General features: G+C 39.2%; 1 protein-coding gene across 5 annotated transcripts in view; it reads right to left on the reverse strand.

The window, feature by feature from the left end:
- Window positions 1-26921, reverse strand: part of FBXW7 (F-box and WD repeat domain containing 7) — a 295125-nt gene that overhangs the window by 211304 nt on the left and 56900 nt on the right. Inside the window, exon 1 of one of the 5 annotated variants that reach the window (XM_039540662.1) lies at window positions 15894-15910. The exons of the other annotated variants lie outside the window; for them this stretch is intronic. The gene's annotated coding sequence lies outside the window, so the exon portion shown is untranslated. Of the gene's footprint in view, window positions 1-15893; window positions 15911-26921 lie in introns of those variants that run through there. 5 annotated transcript variants of the gene reach the window in all.

Raw genomic sequence — 26921 nt, forward strand, 5'->3', positions numbered from 1 at the left:
GGCATAGGAAACTGGTTGTTTCAGGGAGCTCTGACTATCCTGTTTGGAATCCTAATAATTTTTGTATGTTTTCATTTAGTCTCCTGTTGTACCCAAAATTGTGTAAGGCATGCCACTCAGGTGACTGCCCCAGAACAGAGTGCTAATATGATGATTTTGAATATTGCTGATGAACAAAGAGATAAAGAATGGTTAATATGTGGAACCCCGTAAAATTTTGGTCATGGCGTGAGCTTGACCAAAAGGAGGGATTGTGAAAGTAGAATGAATTATATTGTAAAAATAAGAATGGATTAAAGAAATGTTGTATGTACCTTTAAGCAGAAATAAGAAATGTTGAAATATAGGTGCCAGGAAAAGAAACATTAGGCATAAACAATGGTGCTAATGGCGAAACATTAACAGAAGATGGGTAATAGTTAGTAAGGAAATAAGATATGCATGCCTAGCCCAGGAAAACTTATCTGATTCTGCTTCCTTTGTTACCTTGTTAAGTTCTCACCCTTTTATCTGTATAAATAAGATAGTTTGTTTCTTGCATGGTGCTCACATTATCTGGGTGTTATTAGCAGAGCGCTGTGCTAATAAAACAGAGTGGTCTGACAAACTGTGAGTCCTGAGTCTAACTTTGACACCGGCAATACATCAAGATGAACTGGTAAGTCCCCTACTGCAGTAAAGGAGTCATCCAGAAATCTGAGGATTCTTCCCCAGCATGGAACGATCACTTTCTGATGACCCTGGCTAGATACGCGAGTTCATCTGCCCTGTGTCCATGGCAGCCTTTAGTAAAATGTGAAGGAAAAGCCACTGGAGGTAACCATGCTGCTTTTATTTTTATTTCTTTTCTCATGGAGGGGAATTATCTGGGCATTTCTGTATTCTCTGAGCATGCACTCTTACCTCAGGCAAATTGCCTCATTTTAAAATGCTTGAATTTTTCGCTCTGTGTTTCTATTATTGCCAACAAGCTTAGTATTATTCACTTACAAGGTAGACAGAAAAGTGGCAGTACAGAATCTTCATTTTGGTTGGAAAGAGCAAGGTGCAAATGTTTATGTATGACAATTTTTCTTCCTCTCCCTCTTTCTTTGGTGTGGAGAAGGGATTTTTCCATTTTATCGTCTTAGGATATGACTCTGCAAGTCCTTAGTAGCATTCAAGTCAACTACCATAGATGAAGTAGTGGTTTGCAGGGTCAGGGCTTCCAAATGAAATTTTCAAAAATGACTACACTGATTTTGGATGCCCAAACTGGCACATTTTAAAGGGCTCTGATTTTCATGATGTGTTGAGAACCCATCCTTAGCTTGTCAAGCCTCATAAAAGTATCTCTGGGTAGGCACACATCGAAAATGTAGACCTAAGCGTGTATTCGGCTACATCTTTTACATTTTGTAAGGCATTGCCAATGGTATACTCTCATCTGGAATATTGTCTTCATTTTTCACCACCTCATTTCAGAAAAGGTATAGCAGAAATAGAGATGATTCAGAGGTGAACACAATGAATGGCAAGTGGACATGGAAAAATGTTCTATACAAAGACATCAAAAACAATGGGGCTGCTAAAGTTAGAGAGGAGACATGATAGAGAGAGAGACAAAATAATTAACAATTCAAAATGTAAATCAGGCACTCCAATTTACCTGCTCCAACTACAAGGATATTATCAATGAAATTGAACAGCAACAGTTTTTTTTGAAAGTCATAAAAGGATTTTTTTTGTTTTTACACAATGTATAATTAACTAACTGTTGATTTCAATGATTTCTTGTGACAACTTTGCAGGATTCAGAATAGGATCATATATTTATATGGAGAATAAGAATATTAAACTATATGACAGGATTTAAAAAAATTCTAGGAAGCACGTTAATGCTTATGCTTCAGAGGAAAAACTAACCATTTCCTGATAGAAACTGGTGTAACAGACTGACAATATCCTGCGACATCCTGGACAAACCTTATGGAACTAAGGGTATGTCTACACTACCCGCCGGATCGGCGGGCAGCGATCAATCCAGCGGGGGGGAGGGTCAATTTATCACGTCTAGTCTAGAAGCCATAAATCAACCCCTGAGCACTCTCCCATTGACTCCTGTACTCCACAATCACGAGAGGCGCAGGAGGAATCGACAGGGGAGCGACAGCAGTCGACTCACCACGGTGAAGACACCACAGTAAGTCGATCAAAGTATGTTGACTTCGGCTATGTTATTCACGTAGCTGAAGCTGCATAACTTAGATCGACCCCCTCGGCCCCCCAGTGTAGACCAGGCCTTAGATAAGCTTTACGGAATTAACTTAAGCCTCTCTCTGCTGAGAATAACAGTGAAGGCAGGGAACTGTGCAGCCTGGAGACACTCCAGTCAGAAGAGTATCCAGCCAAGAAAGGTGATTGCCAAGGGAACCTGAAGCCTGAGAGTGGGGGCCATTGCGGGACCCGTAGAGGAGGAATATAGGTGCAGCTGCCCTGAACTGTGACAGTTAAGAAGCGAGTTTCCCTCAACAATCATGTTGGGGAAACATAAGAACGGTCATACTGGGTCAGACTAAAGGTCCATCAAACCCAGTATCCTGTCCTCTGACAGTGGCCAATGGCACGTGCCCCAAAGGGAATGAACAGACAGGCTATCATCAAGTGATCCATGCCATGTCACCCAATCCCAGCTTCTGGCAAACAGAGGTTAGGGACACCCTTCCTGCCCATCCTGGCTAATAGCCATTGATGGACCTATCTTCCACAAATCTATCTAGCTCCCTTTTGAACCCCGTTATAGTATTGGCCTTCACAACACCTTCTGGCAAGGAGTTCCAGAGGTTTACAGTGCATTGCGTGAAAAAATACTTGTTTAAAACAAAGACCCTGCTACCTATTAATTTCATTTGGTGGCCCCTTGTTCTTGTATTATCAGAAGGAGTAAATAACAATTCCTTATTTACTTTCTCTATACCACTCATGATTTTATAGACCTCTATCATATCCCCCCTTAGTCACCTCTTTTCCAAGCTGAAAAGTCCCAGTCTTATTAATCTCTCCTCATACGGAAGCCATTCTATACCCCTAATCATTTTTGTTGCCCTTTTCTGAACCTTTTCCAATTCCAATATATCTTTTTTGAGATGGGGCTACCACATCTGCACGTAGTATTCAAGGTGTGGGTGTACCATGGATTTATATAGAGGCAATATGATATTTTCTGTCTTATTATCTATCTCTTTCTTGATGAATCCCAACATTGTTCGCTTTTTTGACTGCCACTGCACATTGAGTGGATGATTTCAGAGAATTATCCACAATGACTCCAAGATCTCTTTCTTGAGTGGCAACAGCTAATTTAGACCCCGTCATTGAATATGTATAGTTAGGATTATGTTTTCCAATGTGCATTACTTTGCATTTATCAATATTAAATTTCATCTGCCATTTTGTTGCCCAGTCACCCAGTTTTGTGAGATCCTTTTGTAGCTCTTTGCAGTCTTCCTGGACTTAACTATCTTGAGTAGTTTTGTATCATCTGCAAATTTTGCCACCTCACTGTTTACCCCTTTTTCCAGATCGTTTATGAAGATGTTAAATAGGACTGGGGCCAGTACAGACCCCTGGGGGACACCACTATTTACCTCTCTCCATTCTGAAAACTGACAGTTTATTCCTACCCTTTGTTTCCTGTCTTTTAACTAGTTACCAATGCATGAGAGAAACTTCCCTCTTATCCCATGACTGCTTATTTTGCTTAAGAGCCTTTGGTGAGGGACCTTGTCAAAGGCTTTCTGAAAATCTAAATATACTATATCCACTGGATCCCCTTTGTCCGCATGCTTGTTGACCCCCTCAAAGAATTCTAGTAGATTGATGAGGCATGTTGTTCGATAATTGTCCATTACAGGTGTCTTGCATCTTCCTCTGAAGCTTCTGATGCTGGCCAACAACAGATACAGGATGCTGGAGAAGATGAACCTCAGATCTAACCTGCATGGCAATTTCTATAATCCTACTTCTTAGAGTTTATCACAAATCTGTTAAAACCTCCCTGAAACGGATACCACCAGTATAACTCTACCAGTGACAGGAACAGTGCAAATGCTAGTGAAGACTGACTACATCACCTAACACCATGAACAGAACATTGTGATTAACATGCTCTGCTCCGCCCTAGGACTTCCACTGTTGAAGCTATCCATGGAGCAGCCCCAATACAAGATTTTCATAGAATTGTTATTTTAGGTGTGGCCTTTCTGTACCTCTCCACTTCCTCTACTACAACATCAGCAGCCTTGATTCATCATGAGTTGTCAAAGAATTATCCAAAAAGCTCTGTCAACCACTGATATCGATTAACACATTTTGGAACACTGGGGAAGTGCCAGAACACCGGAGCTAATATTTTTTAAAAGGTAAATAAAATGACCTGGATTAGTCTGACACAACTGTCAAACAAAACTGGAAAGAGTGATATGGAATGTAACAGTCAAGCATTAAAGGACAGTAGCATAATTAATGTCAGCAACATGTTTTATGGGAAAAAATGGGTCGTGTCAAACAAACTTGATTTTTTAAAATGAGATTAGAAATTTGGTTGATAAAGGTAACTATTTGACGCAACATACTTAGGCTTTTGCAAGGGGGTTGACTTACTATAACATGACATTCTGATTAAGTACTATACAAAAAAACCTCAGCGTAGCACATATGAAATGGGTTTAAAAACTGAGGATTTGAAAAAAAAAAAAAAGGCATTGTAAATAGAAAATCATCATCCAAAAGGGCTGTTTATAGGGTCCTGCAAGGATCTGTTCTTGGGCCAATATTACTGAGTATCTTTATCAGTGATCTGAAATAAAATCATTGCTGGTAAAGTTTGCAGAGGACACAAAAATTGGCAGTGGTGGTAAATAACTGTATGAACTGGTAATTTCAACAGAGCTATCTGGATTGCTTGCTAAAACTGGGCTCATTTGAACAACATGTATTTTAATATAGTCAAATGAAAGACTGCAAATATATGAACAAAGTTATGTAGGTCACATTTACAGGATAGAGGATTGTATGCTGGAAAGCAGTGACTCTGAAAAGGACTTAATAGTAATGGTGTATAACCAAGTGAACACGAGCTACTGGTGTGATGCCGTAACTAGGAGAACTAACAATCTTTGGATGTATGAGCAGGCGAATACAAAGTAGGAGTTGTAAGCTGGTATTGCTTCTGTATATGACATTTGTGAATTACTGGAATACTGTGCCCAGTTCTGGTGACCACACTTTCAAGAGCATATCAAAAAAATGGAAAGGTGTCTGAAAAGAGCTACAAGAATGACTCAGGGTCTGGAAAACCTGCTTTACAATCATGGATCGTGATCTGCAAACACCTACATGGGAAGACTGCTGATCATAGAAGGCTCTTTAATCTAGCAGACAAACGCACAGCAAGATCCAATGGTCTGGGAAACACTAGACAAATTTAAATTAGAAATAAGGCACTTTTAAATATATATATAATGAGGGCAATGAATCATTTGAACAGCTTACCTTAAAAAACAAAAACAAAAAAACCCGCTGTATATAAACTACAAGCATGGGTGAAATCTTTGGCCTGTATTACACAGAAGGTCAGACTAGATGCTCATAACAGTCTCTCAGGCCTTCAATCTATTAATCTTCCCTTCCTCCCATTTCTTCTGTACACGTTCTGATGATACCTCCTACACATGGAATGCTTTCCCCTTTCAGTTCTCCAGCCCACCAATGCCTCCTTACTAATCTATCCTCCGAAGATTTTGCTCCTCTCTGTTGTTTACAAGAGATGATTAATTTCAGAGGGTCGTATTGAAGGGTGATCTGTCGGGTTGGAGGGGGGTTACCAGTGGAGTTCCTCAAGGTTCGGTTTTGGGTCCGATTTTATTTAATCTATTTATCGCTGACCTCGGAACCAAAAGTAGGAGTGGGCTGATAAAGTTTGCGGATGACACCAAGTTGGGAGGTATTGCCAATTCGGAAAAGGATCGGGATATCCTCCAGGGAGATTTGGATGACCTTGTAAACTGGAGTATTAGTAACAGGATGAAATTCAATAATGAGAAGTGTAAAATTATGCATTTAGGGATGACTAACAAGAATTTTAGTTATAAGCTGGGGACGCACCAGTTGGAAGTAACGGAGGAGGAGAAGGACCTAGGAGTCCTGGTTGATCGTAGGATGACTATGAGTAAGCAATGTGATGTGGCCGTTAAAAAAACTAATGCGGTCTTGGGATGCATTAGGCGAGGTATTTCTAGTAGAGATAAGGAGGTGCTAGTCCCGTTATATAAGGCGTTGGTGAGACCTCATATGGAGTAGCGTGTGCAGTTTTGGTCTCCCATGTTTAAGAAGGATGAATTCAAACTGGAACGGGTACAAAGAAGGGCCACTAGAATGATCCGAGCAATGGAAAGCCTGTCGTATGAAAGGAGACTTGAGGAGCTCGGTTTGTTTTCCTTAACCAAAAGAAGGATAAGAGGAGATATGATTGCACTCTTTAAATATATCAGAGGGATAAATACCAGGGAAGGAGAGGAATTATTTCAGCTCAGTGCTAATGTGGAAACGAGGACAAACGGATATAAATTGTCAGTCAGGAAATTTAGGCTTGAAATTAGACGAAGGTTTCTAACCATCAGAGGAGTGCAATTCTGGAACAGCCTACCGAGGGAAACAGTGGGGGCGAAGGACCTCCATGACTTTAAGATTAAGCTGGATAAGTTTATGGAGGGGATGGTATGATAGGATAACGGGTTTAGTCAATAGGTCAATAACGTGCCACAATGGTAATTAGTACAAAGGGTCAATGTTGGGATATTGTTAGCCTTTTCCAGAGGGTCTGGCTGGAGAGTCTTGCCCACATGCTCGGGGTTCAGCTGATGGCCATATTTGGGGTCGGGAAGGAATTTTCCTCCAGGGTAGATTGGCAGTGGCCCTGGAGGTTTTTCGTCTTCCTCCGAAGCATGGGGCAGGAGTCGCTTGCTGGTGGATTATCTGCTACTTGAAGTCTTTAAATCATGATTTGGAGCATTCAACAGCAGAGTCAAGGGAGAGAATTAGTTCAGGAGTGGGTGGATCGGCTTATGTGGCCTGCATCTTGCAGAAGGTCAGACTAGATGATCATAATGGTCCCTTCTGATCTTGAATTCTATGATTCTATGAATTTAAAAATTAAGTTACTCCTCTGGAACTTCCCAGTCTATTCTATCACTGTGTAAAGTATCAGAGGGGTAGCTGTGTTAGTCTGGTTCTGTAGAAGCAGCAAAGAATCCTGTGGCACCTTATAGACTAACAGACGTTTTGCAGCATGAGCTTTCATGGGTGAATACCCACTTCTTCGGATGCAAGCACTGGAAATTTCCAGGGGCAGGTGTATATATAAGCAAGCAAGAAGCAAGGTGCCACAGGATTCTTTGCTGCTATCACTGTGTAACTGTCTTTTAGATTACACTTGCAACTCCAAAATTAGGACCTTTATTTTGTTTCTTTTAAAAAAAATATGTTAAAGTCATCAAGCAGGATTCATGCCTAACTGCGTACGTACATGATCTTATTTATTGTTACCCTCTTCATCTCTCTCTACTCCCCTCCTTGTGTCTGGTTTTGAGACTCAGGAGTTGCATGATGTAAAATTTAAACTTCAAACTCCATTTTTTTTTTTTAAAAGGGTAAAACATACGTCCTGTCTTACTAATGTGGCATGGAGTGCACTTTGGGGCTTTCAAAAGAGTTAAATGGCAATTTCTGCAATATCCTGGACAACCTATTGAATTAAGTTTAAGTATTTTAGGAGTTCATTCTATTAAAATGCATATGGGTTAAGTGTTATTGTGGGATTCTATGTAACTTATCCAGAAGACATGACTCATGTAAGGATTAGGAAGTGTTAGGCTCAAAGGACTCTTTTAAATAACGGGCTAAGACAAGAATGAAACGGTGAGTTGAATACGTTTGATAGGAAATACTTGGAGAAGGCGAATGCAAATGCCCATCCATCTGGACCTGATCTTCTGAAACTCTATCTAGGAAGGGAACCTTTATCTACAAATGACCAATTCCCAGGATCAAAAGGCCCAAGCAGCATAAAGGAGTAACTCACGGAGTCATGAGGGTTCTTATTCTGAGCAATAGGACTTACGAACTTATAGCCGCAGGACTGGTCAGCAGCCAGAGCCCTTATTGGAGTCAGGTGGTGATCTCTGGATGCCTTATTAGGTTGCGTATAGATTCTTCTATTGTTTTCTAAATGTTATCTCTGTAAAGCTTTTACCTTAAGAATAAATGTGCTTCCTTAGAAAGAGTGTGTTGTAAATTAACTGTAACAGTTACAGAGTTTACCGTCTCTGAAGAGAAAAGTAAAGCAGGCCTGCTTAGGCAGTCTGACTTTGCTGAGGAATTCACAATGCAGAGTGGAAATATCCCAGTCAGAAGGGAGAGAGACGTGGTGTCTCCACCCAAGAGACAAAAGAGGAGGGGAGCTGGAAGCCTAAAAGTGGGTACCCTTGCAAGCTCATATAGGGAGAATACAGGTGTGGTTGCCCTGAACTATGACAACAACCCTTAAGTTCTCTGCACAGGAATTTTGCAAGCAAATCGTTTAATTTTAAAACTACTATATTTCTTTAGCAAACCCTGCCAGACAGACCATCTTGCTAGAAGTGGGAGTAAAAAAAAGGAAAGAAAAAAATATATCACTAATTCATAAAATTGTATAAGTCAGTAAACTCTGGAATTCAGCAAATGCTATTGCCAAGGGGCAAAGGGCCAGTAGGGCCATAAACAAAAGATAAAGAAAGAGGGTAAAAGAAGAGATGTCTGAAGAAAGGATTGATGCATTAGAGGCAGCTTTTAAGAGGACATTATGGAGCAACAGCAGTCATTCCCTATCTAAGGGTGCAACTGAGTTGCTTTAGATAAGGCTGATGTTGCTACCTGCCCTCACTTACCACTACAATAAAAGGCATATAGATATAATTTAGGTCTGGGGCACAAGATTTGAAGTGAATTAAGACAACAGACTTCTAAATTAAGACACACTGAAAACAGAGGTATTCAGAGCTCAAGGAATAAACTTTTTTGCCACTTAAAAGACAAATACAATTTAGTGTCCTGGCCACCTCCATCTAGTGCCCAGAACACATGTCTAGCTGCAGAGAGTAGTAATTAACTTCTGAATTTGTAAGGTGGCTATGGGATAACTGCTCTGACTAGCTTAGTATAGGACAGCAAGAGTTGGAGATCTACATTTTTTAAATGAAAATAAATCCAGTGTCCACCGGGGGCTTTTCTTGCATACCTTATAACCATGAAAAAGGAAAAGATTAAAAAAAATTCTCTCATATAACACCAGATTCATAGATTATAAAGCCAGAAGGGATCCACTGTTATCATCTAGCCCAGCGGTTCTCAAACTTCATTGCACTGAGACCCAATTCTGACCAAAAAAAAAAAAAAATTACTACACAACCACAGGAGGGGGGACCAAAGCCTGAGCCCAGCCACCCCACGTAGAGGGGCCAAAAGCCAAGCCCAAGCCACACCACCCTGGGCAGGGACCAAAGCTGAAGCCCTGAAAATGAAATTCACACTTTTCTTTGCATCCATAAGAAGCTTTAAGTTTTATCAACATCACAAAAGTATAATATATCTTTTACTTGTAGAGCGCTTGTTTGGCTTTACAGCCATACGCATTAATGTGGTAAATTCCTTACCATACTCTCCCCACAGACAATCATTCTTCATTACAAGACCAATTCTGATAGGCACTGAGAGCACTCCACTACTCAAATGAAATGCTTACATAGGGCAACCAATTATCCAAGTGTTAGACACAGAGCTAGTCTGTCTCTATAGAGCAAAACTACATATCCCTAAGATCATGAAACTAAAGTATTTACATGAAAAGAGCAAAAGTCGGGGTGATGATGAATCATTGCACTGAGTAAAGAAGACAAACGTACTAAATGAATTAAAACACCGTTGTTACATAATGCACATTTTTGATGATCCGTAAAGAAAAGATGAGATGCTGGCATCTGTATGGAATGAGAGTTCAGGCAGTTTGGGTGCTTGTTTGAAGTGCTTGTGTGAGAATACAATTAAGTGTGAAAAATCAACAGGGAAACGAAGTCTATTCCGGTCCAAAATATTAAAAGTGGCACTTTATTATTCAGGATATCTACATATATATTTATTTAGATTCCAACTGCTTACTTTACCAACTATAGTTTTTATTTTATTTTTACTACTAGCCATATACAGTTGTGAGAGAGTGAGTGGATTATTTTCTGGTTCATATGTCAGTTGCAGAATCTTTATTATTAATTATTTTGTTCAAATCAGAAAGAACACAGCTTAGCTTCCAGACTCCAAAGTGGAGTTTCCACTGATAATTATTTCAGAAAAAAACAACTATTTTTTACTTGTAAAATGAGTACATTGGTCTCAGAACTTGTGTCAAACTGAACTCCACACTTCCATTTTTAGAGTCACTTTTCTGAGTACAGATTGAATCCAACTCCCACTGCATTCAATATGAGTTGGATAAGTCCCTAATAAACACTGCAACTCACTATGGACCAGTTCTTGTTTCTACTGAAATCATCAGTACAATTCTACTGATCAAGTCTTTACCAATTCCTCACTGAGAATGATCTTGTGCTAAAAGACCTGACCGAGAATCAGGATAGAGATAAAAATTAGGCAAAGGATTGTAATGATTGTGGTGATCTAGACAGTCACAGCAATCACCACCCTCACTGAGAATAATTAGAAACATGTTTTGGCTATTTACCCAACCACATCAGTTAGTTATCCCTAGTCCACGCCCACTAACTAATCTAAAGTTTTATATTTTAAGAAAGAGCTAATTTATTCTTTAAAAAATTACTCCATGTCCATCTAGTATTTTCTTTCAGAGTTGTACTCATTTATCCTTCACCCCCTTTTATAAAATCCTGGATAAGATATGATAGTATGTAGTATTCATGAGTCACCAACAGGGAGGTGACATGGATTAAAGAAGTTTGGTATACTAGCAAAACTGATCTCCTACTAAAACATCTGCCCTAGACATTGAACTGAAAGGATAGAAACTCCACAGTTTGTTTACTGGAACATCAAATCATATATATGCTTGCATTTTAGTCCTAATAATACATTCTTACAGGCAAGACATATCAATCAGTTGCTGAACTAGTCAGTGCATAAAATATGAGGATTGAGTTTTAACATCTTTTCTTGTGCTGCTTAGTTAAATAAATTCCTTGGGGCGCTTGTGCTATGAACTGACCCTTCCAAAATATGGCTTTTGAACTCTGAACTACAGTACACTGCACATGGTGGGGGAATGGTTCTCTGGTTCTGCAGAATTAGTGCTTCACTTAACTGCAATTGAAGGACTCTGAACACTCCAGTGCTTCAGAACTAATATACTTGTATTAAGTTACATTTTTTGTTTGTGGCATACCAGTATAATGGGCTTCCTCAAGTTTTCATTAATAGGTTTCTTGGGGACTGTGATGGGGCTCGACTCACCATTGTGGCGCCTCCTGCTGGTTGTCTTGGGAATTAGCTCTGCCCCTCTTCAGGTGGTGTCTTGCACGCCATCACCTCTGCTCCAGGACCTATGTCGCCCCAAGGACCGTGGAGTCCTCTTCAGGACACAGCCCTCTGGCTGTGTCACACACTGTTCTCCCCCATTCTGGGGCAACTGCAGTCCACTGTCCAGCCACTTCCTTCCGTGGCAAGTGTATTCTACTGTTTAGCCACTTCCCCAGTGGCGAGGTGCAGAGGGGAAGGACCCGGGCTCGCTCATTACTCCAGGTCCAAATATAGCAGCCAATTACTACATCCCCTCCAACTCCTCTGCGGATCTCCCTGGCCACTTCCTTGCGGCCCAACATCCTCTTTGCCTTAGTCCCAGGGCCTTAGCCTGCAGCACTGCTATGTCCGGGGTACTTGCTGCCCTCAGCCTACAAGGCAGCCAATCTACGTCCCTCCTCAACCTCCAGGGAGTGACTCGCTCTGCTCTGCCCTGCAGCACTTCTTATATGAGCCTGCCGGGCCATGATTGGCTGCTCCTCTCAGACCCTTTCTAATTGGCTGCCTCTGGTGCAGCCTCCCTAGGGCTGCTTTTAACCCCTTTTCTGCTAGCGTGGGGCAGCTGCCCCATCACAGTGGCATACTGAGAAAGTCTCTAAATTCTTTATCTTAAAATGATGTGTGTCTGAGTGCATATAGAGGGGATGAAAACTGTTTTTAGACTCCTAGGCAGGTTATATTTGGTTCAAATATTGGCTATTAGAATAGTGATCTGTATAAGAACCTGTTAGTGTTAGTAACTAAAAAAAGATGATCTACCTTTTCCCTGTTAAGGGACAAATCAGAGATCCTTATTATCTCTGTCAGACCCACATCACTGATGTCTAAGATTAAGGTTACTGTTTGGGAAAACCAGAAGAGTCCTGTGGCACCTTATAGACTAACAGACGTATTGGAGCATGAGCTTTTGTGGGTGAATACCCACTTCGTTGGATGTGCTTTTACAGATCCAGACTAACACGGCTACTCCTCAGATACAGAAAATTTCAGTGTATTTTGATGACACGTTGCTGTAACTTTGTGCACTTATCTCTTCCCTGTCCAACTCACTAACAAGCGCTATCTAGTTATGTCAAGTTACAAGTTGACTATCAAAGTCTGTGCTCTCTACTCAAAGATAAGAACATATTGGTAGTGTTTATTGTTAATGTCATGAACAAAAAATTCCAGTATTTGGGGACTACCACCATAGCAAGCCTTGCATGACATTTTTGCTGTGAGCTCAAAAAACATGATAAATAGAACTGTTTAGGTGTTTGCCGTTAGAAATAAATCACTAGTAATAATCTGGAAATAGATTAATTTAGTTTATTTTAAAAAGGGACCATGGTTATGCAAATGTATCACCATACACTAAAAACCGTGATTCTATCATTTCAGCAGTATTATTTTAACCAATGCAATATACTTCAAAAGTCCTTTCAAGAAACATTATTTATAAGTACATCTTTGGGAACAGTATTAAAAGTTCTATAGTAGCAGCTAACAGGTGCATAATTTACATTTATTGTTTATCTTACAAAAATAGTTCCTAGCTGTTTCTGGAGGGGAGGAGATAAAGTTTATTTAAAAAGATTTCTTAACTGGAAAGACAGCAATTTTAAAACTAAAAGTATTTTAAGGTTTGAAGGCCATTCATCAAAAGAATGTACTCAAGACAAGACAAGTTTTGGATCCAAAGCATTCTTTTCCCCTTTAATTTAAAGGAAAGCCATGTGTGTGCTATATTCTTGTAATTCATACAAAAAAAACACTTTGCTAAGCATGCTAAAAATGGCTAATTATGAATTTTTATTTTTCTGCTCCATTAACAAGTATTTATGTCCACTGGTGTGTGTATTTATATAGAGATATAGAAAGAGCTATACAGAAATGTATATCCAAAGTAAAATTTAAAGCCAGTTTCCATCTTACTTTAATAATGCTTTTAATATTAAGTTACATATTAAATTAATCTAATTGTTCATGTTTTCACAATGTAGTTCTTATGGTATTAGAATGATATTAAAGCAGGATCTAAACTTTTTAAAAGTTTATGATCTTTGGCTACCATAACAGCTGGTATTGCAAATATCTTTCAGACAGATAGCTGGTAAAAGAATGCTACCTCTAAATCCATATGGGCAGTTCCTCACCTGATGTAAATTGCCATAGCTCCACTGAAGTCAAGATTCTACCTGAGAATCTGTCTCATATTTTCCATATCACTTCCAGTTTATTATATATTTTTGTATCAACATACATATAGACACATACACACACATTTACTGCCCACCATGTGAACTTTCAGAGTGCTGGGCCTAGTTTTAGCAGCCACACTATTTCTGCAGCCTAAAGGAAATTCCCATCGCTCACTCTGTTCTGTTGTGGGCACTGTGATTAACATGTATAACACATCACCATTTTTAGTGCAATTTTGAAAATACTGGAAATATAATGTGCTTATTTATGCCATGTTCATCATTATAATGACACACAATTGTAAACTTGTGGTTAAAATGTTTTTGCACACTTGTTTTTTCCTACTGAAGTTAACAATTTTACTGTTTAAAATAGTGTTGTTTCTATTTTATATTTGTAACTGCTGAACTCAGCTACTCCCAAATATTTTGCTTAATGTTTAATAAATTCTTGTATTTTAACTTCGGAAGGTGACCTCTGATCCCTAACATTAACAGAGTTTAGGTACACAAAAATACAGTGAATCATACCATCTTTTTCCAAAGTAATACCCTAGACAGAAAACATTGTATGATCTATGTCTTTCTAAAGTCACAATTACACTGAAAAATAAACCCTGAAAAATATTACATTAGTTAAGGAACATTTGAATCACTGCACTCTATACTTTACCTTAAAAACCATCACCTTGCTGATCTTAGCAATTAATTGTTTACTGTACACATCCTACTAATGTTTTCAGGTTGAGGTGACTGTATGATCACCTAAACTTTAGCACACTAATCCACAATTCAAGTTACCTTTTAACGTAGCTGTTTCCTACTTCAAAATTCATGCAGGAATTTCCCATTGGTAAGTGTAATGTGACATAGGCAACTTTTTCACTGATTACTAGTGCAGTCCAGGCACAACATAAAGAAAAGTTAAACACAGAAATAATTGTTTTCACGTCTTAAGCTCTCTCTTACTTACAAAATAGGTGTCGTACAGGAGGCATTAAGTATTCACAAAAATGTTTGCTTATTCCTGAACAATAACGGGTAAATATATTAGCAACACATTCTGAAAGTTTTTGACTGAAAAGGACTAAATATAAACTAGCATCAAACATAGGAGCATACTTTGTACTTATACACCTCTACCCCGATATAACGCTGTCCTCAGGAGCCAAAAAATCTTACCACGTTATAGGTGAAACCGCGTTATATCGAACTTGCTTTGATCCACCGGAGCACGCAGCTCCGCCCGCCCAGAGCACTGCTTTACCACATTATATCCGAATTCGTGTTATATCGGGTCGCATTATATCGGGTAGAGGTGTACTTACTATTCACAAATGTACCTTGCAAATGAATGCTACCTTGTAAATCTTAGCGATATAAAAGCTTAACAAAACATGTTCAGTTTCAGGATAAGATAGGCTGGTCCAAAGGCTAGAACCAATTATGAGTCTCAATTTCACTCATCATAGAGTTTATAATGACTTTTGTACAATAAAATCCTTAACTTGACCTGAAGTTTAGCAGCTGAGTTTGTTTTCTAACCAGAGCCAGCATTTTGCTTCCTACCCACCCATTAATGTCCTAAGTAGATAAAATGTTCAAGAGAATTGCTGTCTTTGTACTTTCCCCAAACACTGAGTTAAATTAGTTTTGCTATGATCCAAGTTCTCAAGAAATGAGTAACGCACATTAACAAAAATGTGCATTAAATAGCTGCCAGAAGAATACTGTTAAAAGTAGTTTTTATTTTGACACAAATAAGAGATACTGCATCTTTAAGAGTCCAGCAGTTTCAAAGCAACTCTAGACTGCAATCATAACATCCATTAGAGTGCTCCACGTTTCAGAGCAAGCAAGCAAGTGGTTGTCATTGTAGCCAGTAAATCACCTGATCCTATTACAAAATCAATTACTGCAGCACATTTCTATTGCTACATAACCTGATGATAGCAAAATGATATTGGATAGCTACTGCAAGGTCAAGAAAACTGCTAGGAACATCTCAAATTTGTCTTTTCATGTAGGTCCAAATTATAATGCAGCTATTTTATGGTATATTTTAGATTTTAAATAAATATGTATAGTTACCTTCTTTGGCTGACTGGGACATTCGATGGATAGTCTCTGTAACTGGTCTGATGTATGGCTGCAAGATAGAAGATCAGAGCAGCAGGTCGAACGGCCCAGCCTCTTCATTAAAGAAGAAATAATGCTGCAGCCACATCCACACATTGACTTGCTCATCAGATGACTTTATTCCTTAAGAAACCAGAACTGGTACATTCCCATATATACTCAAAATTGGCTGACTGCCTCATTCTGCAGTTCCCTGGCTGAAATTAACACTGATAAACAGAAGGGAGGAAAAAAAAAAAAAACAAACAGGTGTTCCTCCCCAAAAAGGCCAGCCACAGTCCCATCACCTAGCAAAACTCAGTATTAAAAAAAAACAAAAACTTCCCAGACTATGGTTTTACAAGATAAGATGTTTTAAGGGTCTTAACTGGTTTACAAAGGAAAGAAAGGCATCTAACAAAGGAATAAATTTGAGGTGTCAGACACGCTAAATTGCACACTCACTACAGCTTCTGTCCTCCTCCATCACTTCAAGTCCATTTACCTACTCTACCAGCTCAGCCTATCCAACCTGTTCTCTCTCTAAGTGCACGCTATTCCAATAGCCAACAGAAAAGAGCCACACCCCTCAACATCACCCATGCACTCTATTCAAGAACCGCTCAATACCTGGAAAAGAACTGCTGCTGCATTGCTTAGAGCAACAACAGGGAACAGATTACTGGATGGAGCCTGACCTGCCAATCAAAGCAGCTGACCTTTTATGACTCTAGTGTTCAAGAGGGACCTGTCACTTACATGTAAGAAGAATGACAGATTTGTCTTCCTGTTATACTCTACAATAGCTTTTCTACAATATATATTTTAAAATCTTATTCTAAATTGAAAATGCATATGCAACAAAAAGATAGCACCGAGGCATACAAATCTCTGAAGAGAAATGAGAATTGCTGCTACCGAGCTGTGAGTTACTATAACATTTAAGAAAAAACAAATACAAATTTAAACTAAAGAAGGACTAAGCAATAAAGGAATTTAAGTTGAAACATAACCCTGCGCTTATCAATTCCCCAAGAGAAGCAATAGAACTATCTAGTATAAGCAGCTTTGAAAAAAAGTTAGACAAGTCTTTGGCTCAGAGGAAGAGTTATATAGAAAGGCAAACCTAATTCAAAAGAGCAGTGAGATCTAGATAGGCTTCCTATCCTGTTTCAAAAAAAATTATGTTCTGAAACGAAAATATGATTTCTCAATAATAGTATCTGCCTAATTTCATCTATATAATTCAATCTCTCAGTCAGAAAACTTGACAGTGTTTCTCATAGTACTATATCAATGAACCATATACTGCTTTTTCCTTTCCATATGCTAAAACAACATGCCAACAATACAAATATTATAAAAAGCTCATTTTAACTGGCTTACTGAAGTAAGCAATACGCTTTCTGAAGTAGAAGGGCTCACCTTAACACAAATGCTTAAAATCATTACTGGATAATGTGACTTGAAATAACTGTCACTTGCATTTATAGAGCTATCAGTGCTTGTCTAGTTCAATAGCAGCCTCTTTATCAAAAGGTTAAGAAAAATACAGATGGCATGAAAGCAGCTTAAACATATATATTAAAAAAAAACTTCTTGTTTTCATACTGCATTGAAAGCTTAATTCTCTCTTGCTCTCTCCTGCTCCCTCTGCTTCCTTCCCTCCCCTTCCTAGGTTTAAAGCTGAACTGAGCTAGTATTGCCTCTCCCTTTCACCTTGCTCTGCCCTTTTGATATTTATGTTTCTATTCAATCAATTTCCAGTAATATCTACATATAAGCATGCACTGCAAATTGAATAAAGAAAACCTTTTGTAGATAAAGACTATGGATGCAAATAAGCAAAATAATGCAATAACCTTTTACTCGCCTGCTTGAGGTACTGTCTGCTGCATAGAATTTTAAATCCTCATCTGCAGATGCAATTGAGCTGGTATTGCCAAGGACTTTGCTCTTCCTGTGCTGATTCTACACGTCTATTCATTGAAAGAGCACATTATGTCGAAAATTTAAAGTAAAATCAGGTGAAATTACTCAGATGGTTTGAAAGGAACCGACATCTAAAAATCAGCTGCTGCTTTGACCAGTCACATTTCAGAGATATGTCAGACACATTGGTGAAGAAAGTCTTATTGCTGATGCATGCTTACCAGCAATATGCAGGATGTGGATGTGCAGAGAGCTAATGAAAAAAAATTAATACACAGAATTGAAGTGCAAGGATCACGCTTTGACCATTAATACTTCACATCTTTCATACCACAAAAATCTCTTCTCTCAAGATGCTATTGCTTATAAAGCTAAGAGAGATCTTGTCAAAAAACAAAATCCTTGTTTCAAACCCTTGCATATCAGTAGACTGTAGATAAGTTCTAATAGAATATTCTAACTCTGTGCACAATACCTCTAATAAATGGAAACCTTATTTTGTCTTTGGCAGCACATAATTAAGCATTACAAAATGTTATTTCTAAACAAAAAAATAGACTAATAAAATACTAATGCACTGGGTAAAGATTTTTAGTTTAACATGGTTATGAATTACACTAGTACTTCATTGGAATTTGTATTCCTCTTAACAGAAATGAAACACCAGCAGTAAAGGCTGTTATTCATTATTTATGATTTTTCCCTCCTCATGTCAGTTTCCTTAATGTACTATTGATTCTCAGAATGCATACAGATGGGGCCAGTGACAGACAAACCAGATATATATAGAACAACTATCCAGAAAAGACAAAAGGAAGATGGTTTAGAAAGATACTAATATCACTACAGAATTTTGTTTTCAAGGCTACGGATGGGAAGGACAAAACAATTCCAATAAAAGTTAATCCTGATACTAATGATATAATTTAGCAGAGAGTGACAACCTTAATTTTTTTTGTAGAGAACTGTTCTTAAACTATTTTAAAAATGTGAAATCAGATTTTGTTTAATCTGAAAAGTGTCTCAACTATATTAGTTTCTCCTGCATTTAGAAAACTAGTAAACCTCCAGTCCCTAACATTGGTAATTTTGCACATACTTTAACTCCGACAAACGCAAGTTACCACTAAAGTTAAAATTGGTTGCTATGAATTGAGCATAAGATCAACCTGACCTTCACTTTCCTGTTGCAAACTCTAATTTATTACGTTCTCCTTCAAGTTATTCTATGACAGAATCTATAGTAAGGCAAGCAATACTCTCAGAACTATTGATATACCACTTCAAAAGTTTAACAGCCTTAAATATTTCTATTAAATCAGTTAAAAAAATCAAGTTTAAAAATTGTTTTAATCTTAGAAATTTCAAAAAAGCATTCATCTTGTTCTGTAATAAAAATGCTTTATTGCAAATATATTATTCTCTAGCAATTTATACAACCAATTATAGAATTCTAATACATCTCTTAAAGCGAAACAGAGGTGATATCATGCTAAGCTAGAACTGACTCTTCCTTATGTAAAATATAAAGAGGAAAAACAGCTACATATGCGCACACACAAGATTTTTTTTGGTTAAGGAGTCCTGATGAAAAATCTTCAGAAATTCAGACATTGAATAGGGAGAGGACTGTACACTATGAATAGTTTAAAAGAATTGGTTAAAAAACTACTTATGTACGGTACTTGTACACCCTCTGATATCAAATATAGTTCACAAGGATGAGCCTAGAAATTATAAATAAGTCATGAAGGAGATGAAGACATTGGACAGAAACTGTTGAATACTACGGGGAAAGTGAGGGGGAGACAACTACCTGAAAAAGAAATTCTCCACAAATCACAATGTAGACAAAGGTTTGGGACCAAGCAACTCTGGTATGTAGACACCAGAAACAGGTTTCTGACCATTCAATTCAGGCAGTGGCAGTACTCCAAGAAGACTGATCCCAAACTCAAAGGCAAGTTTAGACACTTGGGTTGCTTTTTTATTGGATTCCTGATAAAGTAAAAACTCTTAGGAAAGGTACAAAAATTTTTATTTTTTTCTAGGTAGAGATTCATGTCCTCTCAAACATTTAATACGTTGCTAATATTTCTCAATAGAGAGTAAAGAGGGAATTCACATCATATATAAAAATTCAGAGCTAGAATGTATTCTAACTTATTTTATGTGGCAAACTATCAATTTTGACAAAAAATTAACAGGCTAAATTTAATACAAATGTTTTGCTATCTTCTAGATAGAAACAGAAGAGAACCAACCTAATGAAAGTTCACAGGACAGAAAAAAGAAGCTCCTGCTGATGACAACCAAGTCTTAAGGAGATTCTTTTTAGAAGGGGGCATAAGATCCCAGAGAACTATGGATTATCAAGTGACCTGTCTAGCTCAGCTTCCAGACATACTCAGGTTGGCCTCCTGGGTAAGAAACAAATTCAACATCTGCAATATACCCACCCAGAAATTGTACAGAATATCTGCATCTTGACCAGCCATTGCTCTGCAAATCAATTAGTCTGCTTGAACACAACTTGCCTGCCAAACAGATAGTTGCTCCAACTATCAAACAAAAGCCAAATTTTCAATGAGCCTTCCCCTAAATGTGTCCACAAATTTTTAACCAATCCTGAATACAAGCAGAATCACACATTTATATGTGCAAGACAGAAACTACTAAAAGCTTAGGGAGAGTAAATAAATTAAGTGACAAACTGAGCCCCCCTTATTCAAAAACTTCTATGAAGTCTCAAAACTACCTTGTCTTTATGAAAAACTGTATGTAAGTCTTCCATACCATAAAAGCCTGAAAGCTTAGAAACTCTTTCTGTTATAGCCACAAAGAAACATTCTATTCAGATGCAAAAGTAAACAGATACTAAGAGGTTTTAAAGGAACCTCTAAGTTTCACAAAAACTAATTATAAGAACTTAAGTCTTATTGTGAATATGTAATTATGAATTGAATCTAGGCTAAACATTTGTCAGATCATTAAAAACTGCTTTCCTTATGGGTGAGAAAAGACTGAGTCCTGCAGTACAAGAACATGATAGGTAGCTGGCTGCTACATACACTTTAGCTGTAGATAGAAGACAACAGCTTATTGGGAGAGAAGAAAAAAGTAATTGCTAAAAGAGAAGTTACAAATCACCATTTTAGCCTCTATAAAAATCTGAAAAGGTTTCCACTTGCAGGAGTGAAGCCATTTTCTGGATGTGTCAAGATTCTAGAAGATCAGATCAGATAGATATATATATATTTTACGCCAAATGCCCCTCCCATCCCTATTAACAGCCCACCATCCAAACAGTTATGCCTGATCTACGTTACAAAGTTTTGTCAACATAAATTGACTTGCACTGAGGTATGTGTGTCTACACCAAAATTCGTCCTCCACTGACATAAGCACCTTGTTACAGAGATGCAAGACCTCTACCTCCCCGAGCACCACAGAATCAGTCAGCCTACCAAGGTCAACACAGTGGAAGTGTTTGATCTGTGTTGACTCTAACAGCCCTCCAGCAGCTGTCCCACAAGTCTCCTATCCTGGCGACAGTGGCCACTTGTCACAATTTTGAGCCTCACTGCCTATGGAACACAGACACTGGAAGCCCACACACATGCCCTTTAAACTCTTGTTTTCAAAATACCTTTTCCTGATTGCCCAGCTAGGCGCATACAGCTAACAGCTCACCTTTATTGTGTGCATCCAACCAACCGTCAAACTGATCATGCTGGGTCCATACACACAGAGAGCCAATAGACATGCGCCTGCCTGCAGCAGGCAAGAGGTGTTGGATCCCCTTGACCTGTGGGGAGAACAAGTTGTGCAAGCACAGCCATAGAACAACCACAGAAATGTCAGCATCTATAATCAGATTTCTGTGGGATGCTCGACAAGAGGTATGACAGGGATCAACATCAGTGCCATGTGAAGTGAAGGAACTATGGCAAGCATACCAGAAGATGAGGGAGGCACACAATCTGGTGCTGTCCCACAGACCTGTTGCTTTTATAACAAACTGCATGCCATACTTGGCAGTGGCCCCACCTGACAGTGGGTGCTGGTGGGGCACCAGGAGCCCATGGCAGAGACCCCTGCCCTGAACAGAAGGGAGAGAGAAGGGATGATGCGGTGAGGGGACTCAAACCATGCCGTGTGTCAGAAGTTATTCTAAAATTCTCAAGTCGAGCCAGGGAAACTCCCGTGATCTCGCAGATTAAGGAGAGGAAAACATGGGTAGGTTCGAAGAATTATTGCTTGTACTAACCTTTTCCTCTTTTTGTTGCCTGAAACCTCATCGCCCTTGTTCCCTCCTTCCCACTATGCCCTACTTTTGCCATATAAAAATGGGGCCTGGACTGTTCTCAACTTTTGAGAAAAAAGGCATTGACTTTTCATTAATTACTTTACTGGTATAATATTAAAAAATATAGAGTTAGGGAATACATTCTAAAAAACAGTATGGCAGTCTGATTACACAGTCCACCTCAAAGCAGTATCCTGTGCTTGGGCAAAGGTAAAAGAAACCAGAGGTAAAGTCTGTATCCGCTTTTGAATTGCTTGGTTTGCTGGGTGAGACAGTGGGGAACAAGGAGGATATGGAGTACTATTTTTTTTTTTAAATCTAAATAGGGATGGACCCTTTTGTCTTCTTCAGAGACATCCATGAACGTTTCTGGAAATACTCTTCGACCCTCTCCCAAACATTTCTAAGGGTAGCAGCCTAGTTTCTCCCCACGTGACAGGAAATTTGCCCACACCAGTCTCGGATGAGCTCAGCTGGGACCATTGCAGTAGGCGGGCTGCTTTGGGATGCCAACAGCAGCTGAATGTTCTGTCCCTTCACCCTCAGGAGTGAGATATCAGCCAACATCACCACCACATGTGAAAATACTGTAATATTCATTGGACTTTCATGGAACAAATCACTCCCCTGTCCTTTTTCCCAGTAGTCTAGGCCATATTCATCACAGAATCATAGGACTGGAAGGAACCTTGAAAGACCATCTAGTCCAGTCCCCTGCACTCATGGCAGGACTAAGTATTAAGCATGGTTTAAGCTGTAAAGTCATTCTGTACCAAGAGACTCCAAAGCAAAAGTGATAATTAGCACTTCTTTTTGAAGGTTTTAATGTGAATCATACAAGGGAATTTTGAGACTTACTTCTCCCTTTCTGTTGTGTACATCTAATCCTGTAATTAACAATAGCCTCTGGTTCAGGGTCAGTGAGGGATTCCCAATCCATACCTACTGAAAATATGACCTTGATCAGGAGAAAAAAGAAGAGGACTCCGGAAGATATGCTGAGCAACCTCCTCCAATCCTCTACAGCATTGGATTGTGAAAACAGAGTTTGGAGGACTGTGACCATGGAGCAGGATCCAGAATGGAGGAATCAGTTGCTGCAGCTGAGGAAGAAGGACCAAGAGATGCAACAGGAAATGCTGGCTGAGGGACACTAGATGGGGAGGGCTCAGAGTTACTATAGAGAATTCTTTCGCAGGTGTCTGGCTGGTGGGTCTTGCCCACATAGTCAGGGTCTGACTGATCACCATATCTGTGGTCAGGAAGGAATTTTCCCCCTCGTCAGATTGGCAGAGACCGAAGGGTTTTTTGCCTTCCTCTGCAGCATGGGGCACAGATCACTTGTAGGTTTAAACTGGTGTAAATGGTGGATTATCTGTAACTTGAAGTCTTTCCGTCATGATGTGAGGACTTAGTAACTCAGCCAGAGGGTAAGAATCTATTACAGGGGTGGGCGGGTTAGATTCTGTGGCCTGCAATGTGCAGGTGGTCAGACAAGATGATCATGATGGTCTCTTCTGACCTTAAAGTCTATGAGTTTATGACATTGTGGGTTTGCTCCGGCTACAAACAAATGTTGCAGGATATTGTTGACCTACATGCCAAAAGAACACTGACTCCGCAGCCTTTACAATCCTTGGAAAACTCCATGGTCAGGAGACCCTATGCCCCTGCCCCTACCCCTCCTCCTCCAAACACAACAGCTGGCATCATGGTGTGCACTCATACCCCTACCACTCTATTGCTGGTAGTAAACAAGGAGAAATCACAGAATCAGACACTACTTCTTTCATCCCATTTTGGATTTGGGCTTTCAAGTATGGTTTACACTGTTGCTAGTCTGTTTTAACTTTTTGGCACTCTATTACTGTTGACTATTTCTTTGCACATCAAGTGCTATTTTTGGAAAATGTTGCATCTCTATTACTGTAGAGCAAACATTACAGAACTTATAGCAGCAGCCCATAAAGAACACATTCAAATATTTAGACAAAGCATTACAGACATTGGGGGGGGGGCAATGCCTCGCCTCCCCCCCCCCCCATTAAAGAATGTACACCGAGCATTATGGAATTCATAGCAGCATATAACAACCCGCCCAGCCCCCATTAAACAGATTACACCAAGCATTAGATTTCAAAAGTGTGAGGCAGTAACCCACCCTTGAACATCAGACAACACTAATGTACCTGAGAGTTAAAATGTTTTTTTAAGGTCTCCCTCAGCCATAGAAGTTCGAAGTGAGTTCTTCCAAAAGCCCATGGGTCTGGCTGTCCAAATTCAGCTGACAGCCAGTCCACCTTGCTCCTCCATCCTGGCAGTAGCTTTTCTCCCCTTTGCCTCACAGATATTGTGCAGAACACAACCTGCAGCAATAATGATGGGGATGTCTGCCTAGAAAGCAACCCTTCAATCTACTAAACACAGATTCAACTATCAGTCTGCACCGGCTAAGACAGTAGCTGAATTTTTCCTTGGTGCTGTCCAGGTGGTCAGTGTACAGCTTCATGAGCCAGGGGAGCAATGGCTAAGCTGGATCCCTCAGACTCACTATTGGTATTTCAACATCCCCAAGGTTTGTGTACCAGTTGGGGAAGAATGTCCCTGTTTACTACTTTTTTAGAAGTCCAATGTTCTTACAGATGTGGCATCATGTACTTTCCCCAACCAGCCCACACTGTTCTCAGTGAAGTGTCCCCAGTGATCCACCAGAGCTTGCATAACCATGGAAAAGAATCCCTTTCTGCTGATGTTTTCAGTGGCAAGGTGGGCAGGGGCCAGAATAGGAATATGCCTGCCATCTGTTGCTCCTACCCATTTCAGGAACCCTATTGTTGCAAATATATCCAATATTCTGCAGATTACCAAGAATCACAATTCCGTATAGCAGAAGATGATTAATAACTCTTACACCCTTTCAAGACAATAGTCCGCCCCCCGCCCCTACTGTGGAATTTCCAACTAAAAAATGATTGCCTTCTGAAAGATAGCAATCCAGTGTTGCAAGCTTCCAGAGCACAATCGCTACTTGCTTCTCTACTGTCAATCCAACTCTTATTTTGGGGTACCTGCTCTGGATGGCTGGGCCCAACTCAGCACACAGCCTGAGGAATGTGGTCTTTTGCATCCACAAGTTCTAATGCCACACCTTGTCATCCCAAACTTGCATTATGACACAAGCCCACCAGGCACTGCTCATTTCACAGCCCCAGAAGTGGTGATCCTCTGTGTGGAGCTGATCCATGAATAATGGCAGCAACCTGGCATTTTCAATTGCTGTGTCCATCAGCATGCAGTTACTGTGCTTGAACATCCCCATATCTTCCTCATTGCAATTCTGACTGTGGTAGTACTCCAGGTTCTGCAAATACATGAGAATTATGTGTTCCTACTAGCAATGCTCAAGAGAGCTGCACTGAGTTGTGTAGGGTCCATGTTTCTGACAAAGCAGGGAGGATACAAATTGATTTTTTTTTTAAAAAAAACTTTTAAAAAAACGTATTTAAACTGTTTGATTTTGATTTTGAAATTATAAGAAGTTTTTCTTTTAATTTTAAACACGTTTATTTTTAAAATCTGAATTTAATACAAAATATGTTAAGGCCTAAACTTATTAGAATTTCTTAAAACATTTAAGTAAGAATTAATATGAATCCATGAGCCGCTATCAAAAACTCTTGAGTTAAAGGTTGCTTTTATGTAGAAAGAAAGAATTAGGGGAGAAACAACTAACTTTTGATATCAAGCTTTACACATGGCACAACAGATTATGTACTGTATTAAGAGCTTGATCCTGTGAGGGACCTGGGGCTGGGCTACTGGGTGCAATGGACCAGAAAAGTCATCACAGGTGTTGGGACCTGGCCTCTGATTCCAGGAGACAACATCATGCATCTCATCATGATCATCTACCAAGCCCAACTGGGTGGTCTCATTCTCCTATTTCACAGCTTCTTCCTACATGAACTTAAATTGGTTCAGTTCTCAAATAATGAATCTTTATGACACCACCCACCATGTAAATTTACTGTCCAGCTGATGGGAAAACAATGAAGTTTATCTATCCAAAACATTTAAGGTTGTTTTGTTTAATAACAATAAATGTTATATGATGGTTAGTATGCTTAATTAAATTCCAGTTACCATCCTAATGACACAAATCATAAGCTACAAGTTAATTATCTAATTAATAAGCAATACATCATTCACCATTTCCTAACATACTAAAAAGGTACAGTTATTAAGAATCTGAAAATTGTAACTAAATATACATTTATTTAAGCAATTATATAGATACATAAATCAACACATTGTAATGGTTCTCAATCAATGAGAATACACCTTTTTCTTTAGAAAATAACTCAAGTACAAATGGAAAAGTTGATTAACACAGATTATTTAAGTCGAGGTTTACCACTTGGTGGTTGAAATCATTGCCTTGATTTAAATCAATCCACCTTGTGCCAGAGAGCTGGCAGAGACTAAGAGGCATACAAAACAATAAAAGATTTCAAAAACAGGACCACAGTTATGGGATGGAATAAGCACTCTGGAATGGAGAAAGAGACATGGTGGGAACTTGACACCTAGCTCCCAGAAATCCTGGGGCAGAGAAGTGGCAACCCACAAAACACTGCAGAAATGTCCCACAAGACACTGAGCTGGACATTCACATGGGGAACTGTGAGATTCCTACCTACGGTGAAGTGCATTTTACCTTGATGCAACCACTCATTGTGAAGATGCATAGAGCTGATGAA

Source organism: Mauremys reevesii, linkage group 5 (genome assembly GCF_016161935.1).
Source record: "Mauremys reevesii isolate NIE-2019 linkage group 5, ASM1616193v1, whole genome shotgun sequence".
In the NCBI taxonomy this organism is placed as follows: Eukaryota; Metazoa; Chordata; order Testudines; family Geoemydidae; genus Mauremys; species Mauremys reevesii.